Genomic DNA, 18058 nt, shown 5'->3' with positions numbered 1-18058 from the left:
GATCAGGAAAGACTTTGCTACCTACCCCGGTGTCATCCTGGGGACGGTTAAGAATAGCGTATTTTTGAATGTGCTTGATGCAAATGTAGCTGTGAAGTGTACAACTGGGGCACAACTGCTGCCACTGAAGGGGTGGGTGTGTGTGGGGCCCAATTTTTGGAAAAAAGGGAGACTCCGCTTGGAGTAACCCTTGCTTGCTGTGTTTTTAAAAGAAGCCAAGATGAACAGAGCTGGGATCAGGAAAGACTTTGCTACCTACCCCGGTGTCATCCTGGGGACGGTTAATTATGGCGTATTTTTGAATGTGCTTGATGCAAATCAAAACATCCTGTTTGCAACTAGGGCCCAAGTGCTGCCACTGATGGGGTGGGTGTCTGTGTGGCCCAATTTTTGGAAAAAAGGGAGACTCCGCTTGGAGTAACCCTTGCTTGCTGTGTTTTTAAAAGAAGCCAAGATGAACAGAGCTGGGATCAGGAAAGACTTTGCTACCTACCCCGGTGTCATCCTGGGGACGGTTAAGAATAGCGTATTTTTTAATGTGCTTGATGCAAATGTAGCTGTGAAGTGTACAACTGGGGCACAACTGCTGCCACTGAAGGGGTGGGTGTGTGTGGGGCCCAATTTTTGGAAAAAAGGGAGACTCCGCTTGGAGTAACCCTTGCTTGCTGTGTTTTTAAAAGAAGCCAAGATGAACAGAGCTGGGATCAGGAAAGACTTTGCTACCTACCCCGGTGTCATCCTGGGGACGGTTAGTTATGGCGTATTTTTGAATGTGCTTGATGCAAATCAAAACATCCTGTTTGCAACTAGGGCCCAAGTGCTGCCACTGATGGGGTGGGTGTCTGTGTGGCCCAATTTTTGGAAAAAAGGGAGACTCCGCTTGGAGTAACCCTTGCTTGGTTTGTTTTTAAAAGAAGCCAAGATGAACAGAGCTGGGATCAGGAAAGACTTTGCTACCTACCCCGGTGTCATCCTGGGGACGGTTAATTATGGCGTATTTTTGAATGTGCTTGATGCAAATCAAAACATCCTGTTTGCAACTAGGGCCCAAGTGCTGCCACTGATGGGGTGGGTGTCTGTGTGGCCCAATTTTTGGAAAAAAGGGAGACTCCGCTTGGAGTAACCCTTGCTTGCTGTGTTTTTAAAAGAAGCCAAGATGAACAAGTCATGGGTCAGCAAAGACTTTATCTACCTACCCCGGTGTCATCCTGGGGACGGATAAGAATGGCGTATTTTTGAATGTGCTTGATGCAAATCAAAACATCCTGTTTGCAACTAGGGCCCAAGTGCTGCCACTGATGGGGTGGGTGTCTGTGTGGCCCAATTTTTGGAAAAAAGGGAGACTCCGCTTGGAGTAACCCTTGCTTGCTGTGTTTTTAAAAGAAGCCAAGATGAACAGAGCTGGGATCAGGAAAGACTTTGCTACCTACCCCGGTGTCATCCTGGGGACGGTTAATTATGGCGTATTTTTGAATGTGCTTGATGCAAATCAAAACATCCTGTTTGCAACTAGGGCCCAAGTGCTGCCACTGATGGGGTGGGTGTCTGTGTGGCCCAATTTTTGGAAAAAAGGGAGACTCCGCTTGGAGTAACCCTTGCTTGCTGTGTTTTTAAAAGAAGCCAAGATGAACAAGTCATGGGTCAGCAAAGACTTTATCTACCTACCCCGGTGTCATCCTGGGGACGGATAAGAATGGCGTATTTTTGAATGTGCTTGATGCAAATCAAAACATCCTGTTTGCAACTAGGGCCCAAGTCCTGCCACTGATGGGGTGGGTGTCTGTGTGGCCCAATTTTTGGAAAAAAGGGAGACTCCGCTTGGAGTAACCCTTGCTTGCTGTGTTTTTAAAAGAAGCCAAGATGAACAGAGCTGGGATCAGGAAAGACTTTGCTACCTACCCCGGTGTCATCCTGGGGACGGTTAATTATGGCGTATTTTTGAATTTGCTTGATGCAAATCAAAACATCCTGTTTGCAACTAGGGCCCAAGTGCTGCCACTGATGGGGTGGGTGTCTGTGTGGCCCAATTTTTGGAAAAAAGGGAGACTCCGCTTGGAGTAACCCTTGCTTGGTTTGTTTTTAAAAGAAGCCAAGATGAACAGAGCTGGGATCAGGAAAGACTTTGCTACCTACCCCGGTGTCATCCTGGGGACGGTTAATTATGGCGTATTTTTGAATGTGCTTGATGCAAATCAAAACATCCTGTTTGCAACTAGGGCCCAAGTGCTGCCACTGATGGGGTGGGTGTCTGTGTGGCCCAATTTTTGGAAAAAAGGGAGACTCCGCTTGGAGTAACCCTTGCTTGCTGTGTTTTTAAAAGAAGCCAAGATGAACAAGTCATGGGTCAGCAAAGACTTTATCTACCTACCCCGGTGTCATCCTGGGGACGGATAAGAATGGCGTATTTTTGAATGTGCTTGATGCAAATCAAAACATCCTGTTTGCAACTAGGGCCCAAGTGCTGCCACTGATGGGGTGGGTGTCTGTGTGGCCCAATTTTTGGAAAAAAGGGAGACTCCGCTTGGAGTAACCCTTGCTTGCTGTGTTTTTAAAAGAAGCCAAGATGAACAGAGCTGGGATCAGGAAAGACTTTGCTACCTACCCCGGTGTCATCCTGGGGACGGTTAATTATGGCGTATTTTTGAATGTGCTTGATGCAAATCAAAACATCCTGTTTGCAACTAGGGCCCAAGTGCTGCCACTGATGGGGTGGGTGTCTGTGTGGCCCAATTTTTGGAAAAAAGGGAGACTCCGCTTGGAGTAACCCTTGCTTGCTGTGTTTTTAAAAGAAGCCAAGATGAACAAGTCATGGGTCAGCAAAGACTTTATCTACCTACCCCGGTGTCATCCTGGGGACGGATAAGAATGGCGTATTTTTGAATGTGCTTGATGCAAATCAAAACATCCTGTTTGCAACTAGGGCCCAAGTCCTGCCACTGATGGGGTGGGTGTCTGTGTGGCCCAATTTTTGGAAAAAAGGGAGACTCCGCTTGGAGTAACCCTTGCTTGCTGTGTTTTTAAAAGAAGCCAAGATGAACAGAGCTGGGATCAGGAAAGACTTTGCTACCTACCCCGGTGTCATCCTGGGGACGGTTAATTATGGCGTATTTTTGAATTTGCTTGATGCAAATCAAAACATCCTGTTTGCAACTAGGGCCCAAGTGCTGCCACTGATGGGGTGGGTGTCTGTGTGGCCCAATTTTTGGAAAAAAGGGAGACTCCGCTTGGAGTAACCCTTGCTTGCTGTGTTTTTAAAAGAAGCCAAGATGAACAGAGCTGGGATCAGGAAAGACTTTGCTACCTACCCCGGTGTCATCCTGGGGACGGTTAATTATGGCGTATTTTTGAATGTGCTTGATGCAAATCAAAACATCCTGTTTGCAACTAGGGCCCAAGTGCTGCCACTGATGGGGTGGGTGTCTGTGTGGCCCAATTTTTGGAAAAAAGGGAGACTCCGCTTGGAGTAACCCTTGCTTGCTGTGTTTTTAAAAGAAGCCAAGATGAACAAGTCATGGGTCAGCAAAGACTTTATCTACCTACCCCGGTGTCATCCTGGGGACGGATAAGAATGGCGTATTTTTGAATGTGCTTGATGCAAATCAAAACATCCTGTTTGCAACTAGGGCCCAAGTCCTGCCACTGATGGGGTGGGTGTCTGTGTGGCCCAATTTTTGGAAAAAAGGGAGACTCCGCTTGGAGTAACCCTTGCTTGCTGTGTTTTTAAAAGAAGCCAAGATGAACAGAGCTGGGATCAGGAAAGACTTTGCTACCTACCCCGGTGTCATCCTGGGGACGGTTAATTATGGCGTATTTTTGAATTTGCTTGATGCAAATCAAAACATCCTGTTTGCAACTAGGGCCCAAGTGCTGCCACTGATGGGGTGGGTGTCTGTGTGGCCCAATTTTTGGAAAAAAGGGAGACTCCGCTTGGAGTAACCCTTGCTTGCTGTGTTTTTAAAAGAAGCCAAGATGAACAGAGCTGGGATCAGGAAAGACTTTGCTACCTACCCCGGTGTCATCCTGGGGATGGTTAAGAATAGCGTATTTTTGAATGTGCTTGATGCAAATGTAGCTGTGAAGTGTACAACTGGGGCACAACTGCTGCCACTGAAGGGGTGGGTGTGTGTGGGGCCCAATTTTTGGAAAAAAGGGAGACTCCGCTTGGAGTCACCTTGCGGTGTTTTACATGATTTTAGAATGGCGTGCCATGCCTATATCTGTGTGTCCTCCTCTTTTTCCTTGTCCAGCTGTTTTGTTTTCGCATGAGTATATGTCCTTGTCACTTTCCCATGTGTTTGTGTTGTGTTGTGAGTTGTTTGTCACCTTTTGGACACCTTTGAGGGTGTTTTCTAGGTGTTTTACTGTATTTGTGATTGCCTGCCATTGTTTCCTATTGGCTCGAGTTCGGTTCGTCGAACGTTCGACGAGCCGAACTCGAACGGGAGCTCCGTTCGGCGAACCGACCTCGAGCCGAACCGGGACCGGTTTGCTCATCTCTACTCCTGGACATAGCATTCGAATTACCAGGTCCCTGAAGGCTGAAATGCGTAGTGGCCGGAAATCATGAACAATTACAATGGGCGTATGTGCTGTAGATCCTGCGTCAGTTGTAGCTTGGAACTTTGTCTTTTCACGGATTTGCCCGTCTCTCATGGTGTTGGGCTATTTTCGGATCAAAATGGTGTGTCCCTCCTTGGCCCGTATCATGGGTTATTTCAGGGGCAAATTTAACTCTCTTAGCACTTTTCTCCTTAATTGTGGCCGTTGAATTGTGGGGTCAAGGTCTATCCAACCAGCATATTTGTTGTTTTTCAGACAATTTAGGGCTCGTGCATAGTAATAATAACACAGGTTTCCAAGGGTAAAAATTTTTGAAAGATGTGATTTTTTTCATACTTTCGATCATTGGACTCAGTAAAAATATTGAAAAAATATCATCACGTACAGTTTTTTCACAAACACTGATTCTATAGGTGTTAGGGCCAGGTGGACGGGCAGACCCAGGAGGTGGATCCACTGGGCCGAACACCTTAATGAAGGCAAGGGGTCCGGTAGCCGGAGCACTACGGGTAGCAGGACAGTCCGTGCAAAAGAGTGGAATGGAGAAGTCCCTGGGACCACGGAGTCACTGATGGTAGTCCGGGTGACGGAGCTCAGGTTCGGAGGCCGAGATGTCAGGCAGAGTCCGGAACCGATGGAGCGAGAGGACGGGTCACCACAGGGATCAGAGATGGTACGGACTGACGGGATGGCAGATAGTCAGCGTTCGGGGTTCGGGAATCGGCAGGACCGGATGGCGAGGCAGGAGCGGCTCTAGAAGAGAGATAGGTAAGTATATCACAGAGACACAAGGAGACCTGACTCCTAGCTTAGGAAACACGAAGAACAGGCCCCGCCCACTTGGACATTAAACCCCTTTATACCCTGTACCTGTGTGTTCAATTTCCTGTCAGTGGACGCTGGCCCTTTAAGAGAGGGTCAATGACCGCGCGCGCGCCCTAATGCGCATGCGCGAGGCCCGGGTGCCAGAAGCCAGGGCAGGGAGCGGTGTATAGGAAGCAGGGGAGCCGGCCTGGAGCAGGGCTGCCGACGGGCGCCGGGAGCGGGGACCGGGCCGCCTGGGGACCGCAGGTGGTGGAGGCTGGAGACCGTGGAGCGGGGGATGTCTGCCAGAGGAGCCGGGGAGCGAAGCAGGGAAGCCGGGGAGCGTGGCAGGTGAGCCGGGGGGCAGAGCAGGGGACCCGGAGAGCGTGACAATAAATTTCCAAAAGGTTAGAATTCTGAAAAGATTCCCTCCATACTTTTCTGAAGATGGTGCTCTAGTGTATTCAAGCGATGTTCCTGTGCTGATGGAAAATGTAACATTAAGTACAATGTGAGCGAGTGGAGACACGTCATTGTTTCATCCAAAAAGTCTGAAAGCTGTGCTACTGCTCAATGGCAGTAAGTATTCTTCAGTGTGTGTAGGGCATGTGTCGCGGGCAGAGGGGCCACGCACGCTACGCTCGGGTTCGGGGACTTCTGCTGCTGCTGCTGCTCGGTGGCTCGAGCGGAGGGCCAGATCCGGGGACTCGAGCAGCGCTCCTCGCCCACGAGTGAAAAGGGGGTGGTTTGTTTGGGGAGATAGTTAGTGACGTCACCCACAGGTCGTGGTGATAATGGGCACCACCACTGCTGGTGACGGGGATCCCGGGAGCGATGGCAGGGAGCAGCTAGGATGTTGGTTCCCCCTCCGTGGGTAGGGGTTGGTGATCCCCTGGCCCGGTGGCGGTACGGGGAGGCTGGATGGCTGGGGTGTACGTACCGAGGGAGCCCGTTTGCCCGCAGGCGCTGGCCCTTGGATCTCTAGCCTATGGCGGTGGCTTTTTATCCTCACGGTGTGGACGGTTGCCTTCTGTCGGGTCTTGGGTGTTAGGGAACCCCTGGGATTCCGGTCACTCTCGGATTTGACCATTGTCGGCGGCTCCTAGCCTGGTCAGGGTCCAATGGCCCTGCCTTTGTGCTTGGTACAGATCCGCTCACCGGTTCAGTTCCCCTCGGGTCACCGCCCATCCCCGGTCCTACGGTTCAGCTGACTTGTACCACCTCCTGCAGACGGCCACCACCGTCTGCCGACCTTGCTGACAGTGCCTGGGCTCCTACCCAGACACTAACAGTTTCTGTCCTCTCACTTTCCACTACAAAACTAAACTAACTGCTTTTTCCCGCCTCCAGGCCTGTGAACTCCTCGGTGGGTGGGGCCAACCGCCTGGCTCCGCCCCACCTGGTGTGGACATCAGACCCTGGAGGAGGCAACAAGGATTTTGTGTGACTGATGTAGACTATCCAGGGGAGGGGGTGTGTGTGATTTTGTGTTTGTGACTACCTGGCTAGTCCAGGGCGTCACACATGCTATGCACTTGGAAGAAAGCTGTGAGAATTTAGACTTTATTCTCAAGAAACTTAACTACAAGGAGCATGGATGGTCAATATGTGGTGGTCTAAAAATGTTCTCATTGCTTCTTGGGCAGCAAGGAGGATATATTAAATACCCATGCTGTTCTGCCTCATGGCAGCCTGCTAATAGTCATTCATTGAAATTTCTGTTACAACCCCTAGAGGTCATTGTTATTCTTTTGAATTGCTGAGTTTCCCTTTAAGCTAAATGTATTCTGGGTAAGGAATGCCTCCCTGAGCTGAGAAGAAGCCTGCAGCCATTTTCTCTTTGGATTTGTCAGGAAAGGACATGCCGACTTACCTCTCTGTACATTCACCCCTGCCTAGTGTAATCCGGTGAGCAAAGCAAATTACATGTGTTAGTGATAGAATCCTAGATGGAAGAGTGTAGTAAATGCATTGTACATTGTACTTCTACACCTTTAGTGTCATCCCTGTCTTGTTTGTCTAGATAAGATTTCTATGTATTGCAGATGCAGTGACCTTTCACCTACATTCTCGTAAGAACTGCATCTCATGTACTGTTATGCTATGTTAACTCTGTATTAACACTGTACTGACTGTAATCATTTTCTTGTTATAGTTTTTACCCGTATAAAACAGTATCTTGGATATACCGTATTCTGTCTTCAACTGCATCTTGGATATTCCTATATTCACTGTATATTCCATGTATACTGCAATCAAGTTCACGTTACCAGCTAATAAATCAAGGCTATTGAACTCCACAGTCTGTTTATTTGAAATGTGAACTAGGGTTTAGCTGTATGCTAGAGATTCACAGCATTACGTAAAAGAAGGCAGAACACATGCTTTTTGTGTGAATTGGAAAGCCAGGTTAGGACTCTTCACTGGAGCAAAAAAAATTGGCCAACAAGAACATCTTTGTAACCGGGACTCAAGAACATTGTTGCATAAAGCTTAGTTGATCCCACCTAAAGTTCTCTTGCCACCACTCCACTGTAAGCTTGGACTGATGAAGCTGTTTGTGAAAGCGCTACTGAAAGAAGGAGAGATGTTTAAGTACCTGTGTACCAAGTTTCAGGGACTGTCAGAATCAAGTCTGAAGGAAGGTGTGATGCCCTGGCAAAACCAGGAAGTTACAGATAGGCCCCCGCACAACACCTTTCCTCACTTAGGAAACACACAGCCGACCTGAAACCCTAGTCACCTAGGACCCTGAAGCCAGGACCGAAACCAGCGGCCTAGCTAATTAAATGATTGAGGGCAGGATTATAGGTCCTATCCCACCTAAAGTCCCTCAAAGAAGACAACAGCCCACTGATAGGGATAAGGCCACCGCCAGGGCCCTTAGATCCCACGGGCCAGCGCCTGCGGGCACGGCTCCTTAGGCCATATCCAGCCGGGAGCGGACTCCTGAGTTCCAGACCAGGCAGTCCACCATACACAAAAACAAGTGCAGAGTAAAGGACAGCGACCACCAGCCTGGGTGGGGGACCTGAATGCAACCGGCCGGGGCGGCAGGCCACCAGCACCTTTGGTTTACCGAAAGACTCGTGTGATTCATTTACTGTGAGTAACCAAACATCCCCCTGCTTGCTCAGGCGCGCCGGCCCTTGCCATCACCATACCCTGCACAAAGACACTGGGCCCCGGGGCAATCATCCCTACACACGGAGGGGTTAACATCCAGCTGCCACTACATCTCTCCCGGGTATCCCATAACGGCAGCGGTGGTGTCCCACCTCACCACACACCGTTGGTGGCGTCACAAACTTAATACGGCCTAGCCCATACATCTACATTCCTCCTTTTATTCGACATGTCCGCGAGACCCCCGGGTCGAGCCACTCTCTTAGAAGGTCTGGATCCGACCAACGGCGGCTGCTGGCACAGGGGCAGCACAAAAGCATTTTTGTGGGTTCGGATATTCAGAAACCCATGAATGAAGGATGACGTGTTTTAAACAATAATGAAAACTGTTGAAAAAAGGGCTTGGGACTCTTTGAAAGAAGCAATAAATACGTTTCTAGGTAACAACAAAGAATCAAAATTTAAGTCCATCGTGGAGAACATGCTGAAACGTTTCAAAGCCTTGGGTTGTCTAATGAATTTGAAGTTACATTTTTTACATTCCTATTTGGACTACTTGTCTGAAAACCTTGGTGCTGGTGGGAAGAACAAGAAGGTTTTCATCGGAATATCAAGGAGATGGAACGACGATACCAAAGTAAATGAAACGTGAACATGATTGCCGGATGCTTCACAGAGAAGATCCACAGGCCTTCTATAAGAGAAAAGGGGGATTTAGAGAAAAGGAAAAAGTGCAAGAATAAATTTCTAATAAAGTTGCAGAATGACTGTACAATAAATAAATGTATTTTATATATAAAATTGTGAATATTTTTGGTTACAATAAGTATTTTTCTTGTTCATGTCACTTGTATGTAACTTCACACATGGATTGTACAAAATCAATATTTGATGGTTAAAAAAAAATATTTTTTTTTTTTTTTAAATCAGGACATTAGAAAACATAATAACACAGCACAACAAATAAACACTTTTTGTCTGCTACTTGGCAAAAACCATGTGCGCTATACTAAATCGAATGCGCTGAATCCAAATCTGAAGTTAGTTTTTTTGTAGCACGTCAGGATATTAAGTTATTCCAATTTTTGTGAAAATTAAAATAAGCAATTAATAAAGATACAGAATCATTATGTCCCACAGTTTCACAACATGTATTATCATTTTTATTGAAAAAGAAGTATAGGTAAATAAACCAAAAAACTTAAAAATCACTTATAGTAGCTTAAGAAATCGCCTTGAACTCAGCAGAGTACTTTTAAAAGTGCTTCAGGCACTTGCTTTTGCGCTTGTGAGTGGTCCTAGTGGCCGTTGCAAAAACCAGCAGTAATCGCCCATCATGTTGGGGTTAAAGCGACCTGGGTATCTTTTTTCCATAGTAGAAATGTCCTGGTGGAATCTCTCACCATGTTCGTCACTGACATTACCCATATTTGGAGGAAAGAAGTCAAGATGAGAATGTAAGAAATGCATTTTCAATGACATTCGGGCACCATGCATTTCGTATGCTTGAAGCATATTGTCTATTAGTTCAGCATAGTTTTCTGCTCTTTCGTTTCCAAGGAAGTTTTGAACTACTACTATAAATGCATCCCATGCAGTTAGTTCAAGTGGGGTGAGTTCTTTCTTGAAGATTTCATCATGGATTAGTTGGTGGATTTCAGGACCAATAAAGATTCCTGCTTTGAGTTTGGCCTCAGTTTTCAATGCACTAAACTTTTCCTTCAGATACTTAAATCCATTCCCTTGACGATCCATTACTACTACAAAATTTTTCATTAGTCCTAGTTTAATGTGAAGAGGTGGAAGATAAACTTTAAGTGGATCGACAAGTGATTCGTGTTGAACATTGTGCTTTCCAATCTTATGTTCATCTCTATTGGGCCACCGTTTAATTTTATAATGGTTGTTGTCATCTCGACTGTTCCATAGGCACAGAAAGCACATATGCTTAGTGTAACCTAACTGCAAACCAAGGACTAGTGCAACAACTTTGAGGTCAGCACAAATGTTTCATTGATGTTCTGAATATTTAATCAATTTCAGAATGATCTGCATAGAAGCATAGGTCTCTTTCATTCCAACCGCATGTGAAATGCCTTCAACAATGCCTGAATAGGCGTATGGCCTTTTCTAAGTATAACTCAAAATCTGGGCGTGCTGTGCAAATTCTGAGTTCATATTTGGAATCAGCATGTTCAAATTAGTAAAGAACACATGTTTTACCCTCAGTAGCAAAATCATCGTTGTGCTGTGTAATCAGTCACTGGATTTGAAGTTTCATAAACCAAAATTTTACATAGCTGTGTAATTTGTCGGGCACCCACCGACAATAGAATAGCGCCAGATTTAGGAAGCTGGCTGAGGTCTGCAAAGTCTGTAGCCAGGTGACAAAATTGTCCAACCTGGGTTTCTTCCTTAAGTAGTCTCTGGTATGATGATATGGTATAATCCTGGCAGCCGGAGTCGAAGTCCCTAGATTGCGGTTATGATCTCCAATCGGAATTGGAGCCCCTAGATTGAAGCCATGTAGCCAAGTGATCCTCTAGTTGAAGCCAAAGTCCCTAGACCGAGTCCACAAGGCATCCTGGTTCTGATCCCCTAGCCAGCTCCTAAGAGCTTAGACTAGATCATGCAACATCCATCAACAACCTGGTGACTCCAAGAAGTCCCCTTTTATAGCCATAACCTTCCCTTAGGATATACTGTGCCCTTATCAGATTGGTTGTACAAGGTTGCTTCTCTTATTGGATGAATTTCAAGCTGCATGGATAATGTTCATTTAAATGATGTGGATAGAAAGACTGAAGATATCTACATGTAGTCTGAAATCCATCATGAATCAATACTATTTTACACAGTCATAAGCAGCCCATGGGCATTCACCTGCATTCAAACCAATAACAGCTCATAGACCAGACAATCCATCTACCACTGGACCAAAGACAGGAAGTTAAATCCACTGCCTGCGGTAACCAACTTAATCCTATAGGCTACTCACACAACAAACCCAACAGAAAGGAAAAAAACATGGCTTCGATTATCCATCCAATGAAAACGCATAACCATTGTGAGCCATTGGACAATGCAATTGGACACTTGGTGACATGGTGCACGGCCCAATGAATCAAGTCTTTACTTCATATTCACGGTTTAAGCCCTTGGGTTCTAATGTGCCCAGAGTACATATCCAGAAAGATTCTCTTTCTTTGAGCTAAACACAAGTCAACAATACATTGTAAGCAGATTCTATTACCAGTCCCACACCATTTTGTGACGCATAATCACACAGTGATCCAATTAAGATTCCAAGTCATCGAACATGTCCAAGCCATACGCAGAGGAGGCAATAGAATTAGGAAGCTCAAAGAAAGGGAATCTTTCTGGATATATACTCTGGGCACATTGGAACCCAAAGGCTTAAACCATGAATATGAAGTACAGACTTGATTCATTGGGCCATGCATGGACATAATGGACATAATTCTAATAGGCAGGACAGGTAATAAGGAGCACAAGTTATATGCTAAAATGTGTTGTGTGACAAGACAGACACAGGAAAGGACATGATAACAGGTGTAGGGACCAACAAGGTGAGACAAGGGGTATCAGGATAGGGTCAAGTAGGTATGAATGTAGTAATGGGGCAGGCATAGAGAATTGTATGTGAATGTGAATTACAATAAATCACTAAGGAAAGGAATATGTGAGTGTGTGCCTAATGTAAACTAATATTGTACTGGCAAAATTATAGATGGAAAGGGAGAAGGGGAGGGGGGAGAGAGGAGGCTGTAATTGACTACAAGGGTATGAGTTATGAGTGATCATAGGGATAGTGTTACATAAGTGGAAATACCTATGGAGGACCGGATGTGTAAGCGCATACCTTATACAAACCTATAGAGTGCTGATGGGTGAGAGTGTGATGTTAGATATAAGACATCCTATAGTGAATAGTGAGCCGTAATCAAGTGCAACAGGGATATTTCACGTGACTATGGGAACCTGGAAGGTAAAGAAAGGGGAGAAAAAACTGTTAGACAAGGTAATCAGACATAATGTAACCAGTTGATCAGACATGATCACCTGGTTTGAGACCCCCTGCCTTACACTATATAGATATCATGTTCATTCCCCATCTATCTTGCTCAGGAGAGCATCTCCCTCCCCCGGCACCAAGAGCAGCTCATACTGAATTGTTACATTGACTAGTAACACTGCACACAGAAATGCACCTTAATATTCCACTGTTAACCCTTTCCTCCCAGCAGTAACACACAACTCCTCACCTTGATATCATGGTGATTTATGGTCAGAATGACTTCAATGCGATCAGTGATTTCTATTCTAGCTCTGCTCACATAGATTTTATATCCACACTCAACTATAGGCCGTTCTTCATATTTTGGGGGCTTTTAGTCAGATATACTAGTTTGTGCCTGTATAGTATTGGTGTAGATGGGAGTGTAGGGCATGGGTTACATGGCACTGTGGTGGAATACTGATGGGAGGTATTGGTGCTGTGTTTGATGCTTCTACTGGGTATTTTCCTACAAATACTGGAACAGCTCACTGCTTAGAATGATCCTTCCCAGCTCTATAATATATTATATATACCCCACAATGCAGGCTCACACACACATTTGTCTCAAGTGTGTTGTAGGGACACAGATACAGTCTTGGTCATGTGACTAAAGGCTACTTTACACACTGCGATATCGGTCCCGATATCGCTAGTGTGGGTACCCGCCCCCATCTGTTGCGCGACACGGGCAAATCGCTGCCCATGCCGCACAACACCGACCAGACCCGTCACACATACTTACCTGCCCGGCGACGTCGCTGTGTCCGGCGAACCGCCTCCTTTCTAAGGGGGCGGTCCGTGCGGCGTCACAGCGACGTCACTGAGCGACCGCCCAATAGCAGCGGAGGGGCGGAGATGAGTGGCCGGAACATCCCGCCCACCTCCTTCCTTCCTCATAGCGGCTGGGAGGCAGGTAAGGAGAGGTTCCTCGTTTCTGCGGTGTCACACGGAGCGATGTGTGCTACCGCAGGAGCGACGAACTACATTGTTACTGCTGCAGTAACGATAATCGAGAATGGAGACCCATGTCACCGATGAGCGATTTTGCACGTTTTTGCAACGATGCAAAATCGCTCATCGGTATCACACGCAGCAACATCGCTAATGCGGCCGGATGTGCGTCACAAATTCCGTGACCCCAACGACTCCGCATTAGCGATGTCGCAGCGTGTAAAGCCCCCTTTAGTGGGAGTGGTGTACAGGGTCTTAGCAGTAAAGAGTATTCCATATTTCTGCCAGATACCCACAGAGCTATTGAAATCTGAAAAAAGAGACTTCTGCTCATTGAAGGTAAGAACTGCTCACATAGCGTTCAACTCCACAGCAAACGAGTGCTCTAGCACTGGCATCTCAGCAGGGATATTCCCCTACTACACATGTGTGTCTAGGTCACTGTGACAGTTTACAGGACATAACTCAGGGCACCTAGACAGAAGGCAGAGGGACTACTTTCTATTTCTGGTGTAGAGCTTAGTACAATATATATATATTTATACTATTACATGGGACACATGTACCTTGTATTACCATTATTCGCTGTATATGAACCCCTTTTCTCCGGGCATTATTTGTCTATAGCATTTTTCACAAACCTGAGGCAACTGAGAACCCTTCAGTGAAGGAATTCCACTAACCCTCACAATACCTACCAGGGGCCTCCCTGCAGTAACTCAGGTAGTTGTACCCATTCTCTTTCCGCATTCTATGTGTTCTTCTTCTTTCTTCTTTTTTTCTTTTTTCTTCTTTTTATTTCTATCATGTAGTTCAGGGGTTTATAGATATATGTCCTGCATCTCATATTTCCTTTAGTGGTGCTTCTTACCCATTCTCATATCATTTACCCTAGTATTTCATGATCCTGAGGCGACTGAGAAGTAGTAGAATTTGCTTTGATATAGGCAACTGGATTTTCACAATGAAAAGGCAAAGGATAACGCCCGAAAAAGACGCCATACATTATGTCAGTGCCATCACTGACAAACCTGGATTGACCATGAAATACATCAATCCCCTTAAAGGTGAGTTAAAACAAGTTTTAACTAAATTGCCTTAATATTGTCATGCATTAGAATGACTGTCTTAGGTAATGATAAATATTTTCTACAGGAAGAGGAGTGTTTGCTGAAACTGAAATCGAAAAAGGGAGTTTTGTTGCAGAATATCGAGGTGAGCTCACGTATGCACTTACGATGGTAGACAACTACTCGAGATTTATGGTTGTGGTACAAGTCAAAGATCTAATGGCCCATACTGCAGCGAAGGTCTTCCAAGCACACTTATGCTGACCTCATGGCTACTCAGAGAGAGTCCTCACAGATCAAGGCACTGCCTTTGAAGCGGAAATCTTCAAGGACTTCTGCAGCTTTTACCGATGCAGGAAGATGCGTACTACACCCTACCATGCTCAAACCAATGGTTATCAACCTGCTCAGGACTTTACCCCATATTCCAGATGTGGCCTTACAAGTGATTTATAGAGGGGTAACAATACGTTGGGATCATCGGATCTAATCTCCCTTTTTATACACCCTAAAATCTTGTTTGCGTTAGAATAAACAATAACATCATAAAGGTATAGCAGTACCGTTTCAAAGTTTCGGTGTCCCAAGCAGCATTCCATCAGCCTCTGGAAGGTTCCTGGCAAATTGCACAGCTCGAAGGGCATGCTTTTGAACTCGCAGAGACCCATCGGGGTGGCAAAGGCGGTCTTCTCCCGGTCTGCCTCAGCAACGGACACTTGCCAATAGTGACTAGTGAGATCAAGGGTAGAAAAATAATTTGCAGTTGTCAATGCAGCTAGCTATTCCTCAATACAGGGGAGTGGTGCTGTCCTTCTTCTTTAACAGGACCAACGGAGCTGCCCAGAGGCTACAACTGTCACGGATAACCCCAGCCTCCTTCATGTTGCTCAACATGTCCTTGGTACACTGGTAATGTGCAGGTAGATTTGGCTTATATCTCTCTTTGATGGGTGGGTGTGCACTTGTGGGGATGTAGTGTTTGACCCCTTTTATTTTTCAAAAGTCTAGCGGATGTTTGCTGAAGACTTGCTCGTATTCTTGCACTAGCCTGTAGACCCCCTTCTTGTGATGTGAAGGTGTGGAGTCAGTGCCTACGTGTAATTCCTTACACCACTCCTCTGGCTGACTTGGTGAGCTGTCACTGAATGGGTGGGCTGAAGCAATGGTGGATGCTGCTGTTTGGATAGCATGTGTATCTACTGAGAACAGCTTATCAATGGTGGCAAATCGGAGCAGCTTAATCTTTTGCTCTCCGCAGTTCAACACTCTCATGGGCACTCTTCCCTTCCATATTAATGAATAAAACTATGATGTAAATAGCATATAGATACCCCACAAATGCAGATAAAAGTAGGTTATGGGAAAAGGGGGAAGAGAGAAACAGGAAAATAGTGGAATAAAGTATACCTTCCAGGTGGGAGAGGAAATGGCAGCACAGCCAGTGGAGTTGAAGCAAGGGGAGCCTGCAACTAAAGAGTTGAGAGCGTTATCACATGGTGACTGAGCCTGATTGTAACGGGAGCATAGAGGTGCCGATCCTGTCTTACCTGCGTTGGTGTAGAAGTGGGTGTCCTGTGGTGGAGTCAGCTATGTGCAGTGGTGGCCGTGGGTTCTTTTATGTGCGACCGTAGTAATAGCTGTGCCCACTTCCTGTATGGGAGTGGAATGCAGTGAGGCTAATGGAACGCACGCCTGCGCATTTGTGTTTAACGTCGCGCATGTGCAGAACGGAGAAAAGGCTGCGCTCACTTCCTAATGAAAGGGAGTGAGACGCAGCTGGGAAGGGAAGGGAAAAGATTAGGGTTTGGGGATGATGAAAGGGCTTTCTACGGGCAAGGATGGCAAAGGGTGGCAGTGACGGAAAGTCAGGCAGATGGTCCTGTCCTGTCCTGTCCGTCCGTCTTTTTGTATCATGAATTGGAAAGACTGCAAGGGGGAGGGGAGGTGCTTGTGCCCAAAAGGAGGAGTTATTCAGATTCATTGCAGTGGGCGGCGGCTGCAAAAAGCACCATTCTCCTTGTTTTTGCTCTGCAAAACAGCCTTTTCAAGGGTTTGGCTTGGGTGACAAAATGTCTTCTGTAGGCGTGGGTTTGTCTCCCTCTCCCTAAGATGTGTCCGGTATAGGCCAGGGTGCCACTCAAGGCCGTAACCAATTCGGGTTATAGCTTCTCGGCCTTTTGGCTAAGATCAAGTGTAGTTTCGGAGGACGCTACCTTGGTCGGTACTGGAAGGTGCCTGGGATTGCACGTCTGCCGGCCTTGAGGGAGTGTGTGCGCCTTCTGGTGACACATAGCCCTCTTGTGCCTGGACGGTTCCCAGGCAACGGGAGGTGATCAGCTTTGTTATTTTGAAGTCCTACTGATAAACAGAAAAAAAATGAAAATCCAGTTGCCTATATCAAAGCAAATTCTACTACTTGTAAAGTATGCAGAAAATGAAATGTAGAACATATAACATCAACTGCTTAGGAACGCATCATAGGTTAGTACTTAAAAGGATATTGTCATGTTCTAGTCATAATGCAAGCTGGACATTTTTCATGTTACCCTGTAATCGCCGGCCTGTTCTAATGCTCACAAGCCAAGATATAGGCTCAGCTGCTAAGGCTTCCCTCTGCCTTCTGAATGAAAATTGAATATGTCTGGCTCACTGTGTATATAGCAGGTGCTCAGAAAAAATAAGAGTCAATTCAATAGAAATAGCTCTGGCACACTATAGTGATCAATAACGTAAGAAAAGAACTCTTAGAATGCTGAAAATTCTTTATTTGTGCAAAAGGATAATTCATCCAACGTTTCGAGCTTGTTTTTAGGTCTTTATCAAGGATAAAGTTATCTAAGATCATAAAGGGTTACAAAACCATATAAACACGTAATTAGTACATAGTACAACATAACAGTACAATATATTGCTACTTGAGAGTACAATGGGTCAAATGACCATGATGCACATACAAAAAAATTTTCCAAAGCCATAGTGAAAACATTTGTACTGAGGAAAGAAAATTTCCACATGACCTATCTGGAGAAACATTCTGGATCAAACAACCAAAAATAGTCAAGCAGGTAAATACACACCTATATGGATAACAGGATGATATGTGTTCAATTGTATAGCGTCATTGCCATTAAGGTACAAATGGAAAACTTGCAATCCTATATAGTGAAGGAAATGAACACATATCATATCAAAGAACACAGGAACATGGGTGTGAGAAAAACCTCAATGTTTATACTTTGTTCTTTATAATGGTGTGAACATGTATATGTCTCAGTACCTTATGCACTTGAGAATTCTAGTGAGTAGATGATGAAAGCCTATTCCAGAACTGGAATCGGTAAATAATTGTAGGTGGAATCTAAATGAAAAGATGGTACAAGTGTTATCATGACACGTGGGCTATAACACAATGGACCGTGTGACAAAGAAGAAAGGAGAGAAAGAAGAGGAAGAAAATGGAACTACC

The sequence above is a fragment of the Anomaloglossus baeobatrachus genome, chromosome 10, assembly GCF_048569485.1.
Source record: "Anomaloglossus baeobatrachus isolate aAnoBae1 chromosome 10, aAnoBae1.hap1, whole genome shotgun sequence".
In the NCBI taxonomy this organism is placed as follows: Eukaryota; Metazoa; Chordata; class Amphibia; order Anura; family Aromobatidae; genus Anomaloglossus; species Anomaloglossus baeobatrachus.
The sequence above is the reverse complement of the archived record's forward strand: the minus strand, read 5'-3'. Positions refer to the sequence as shown.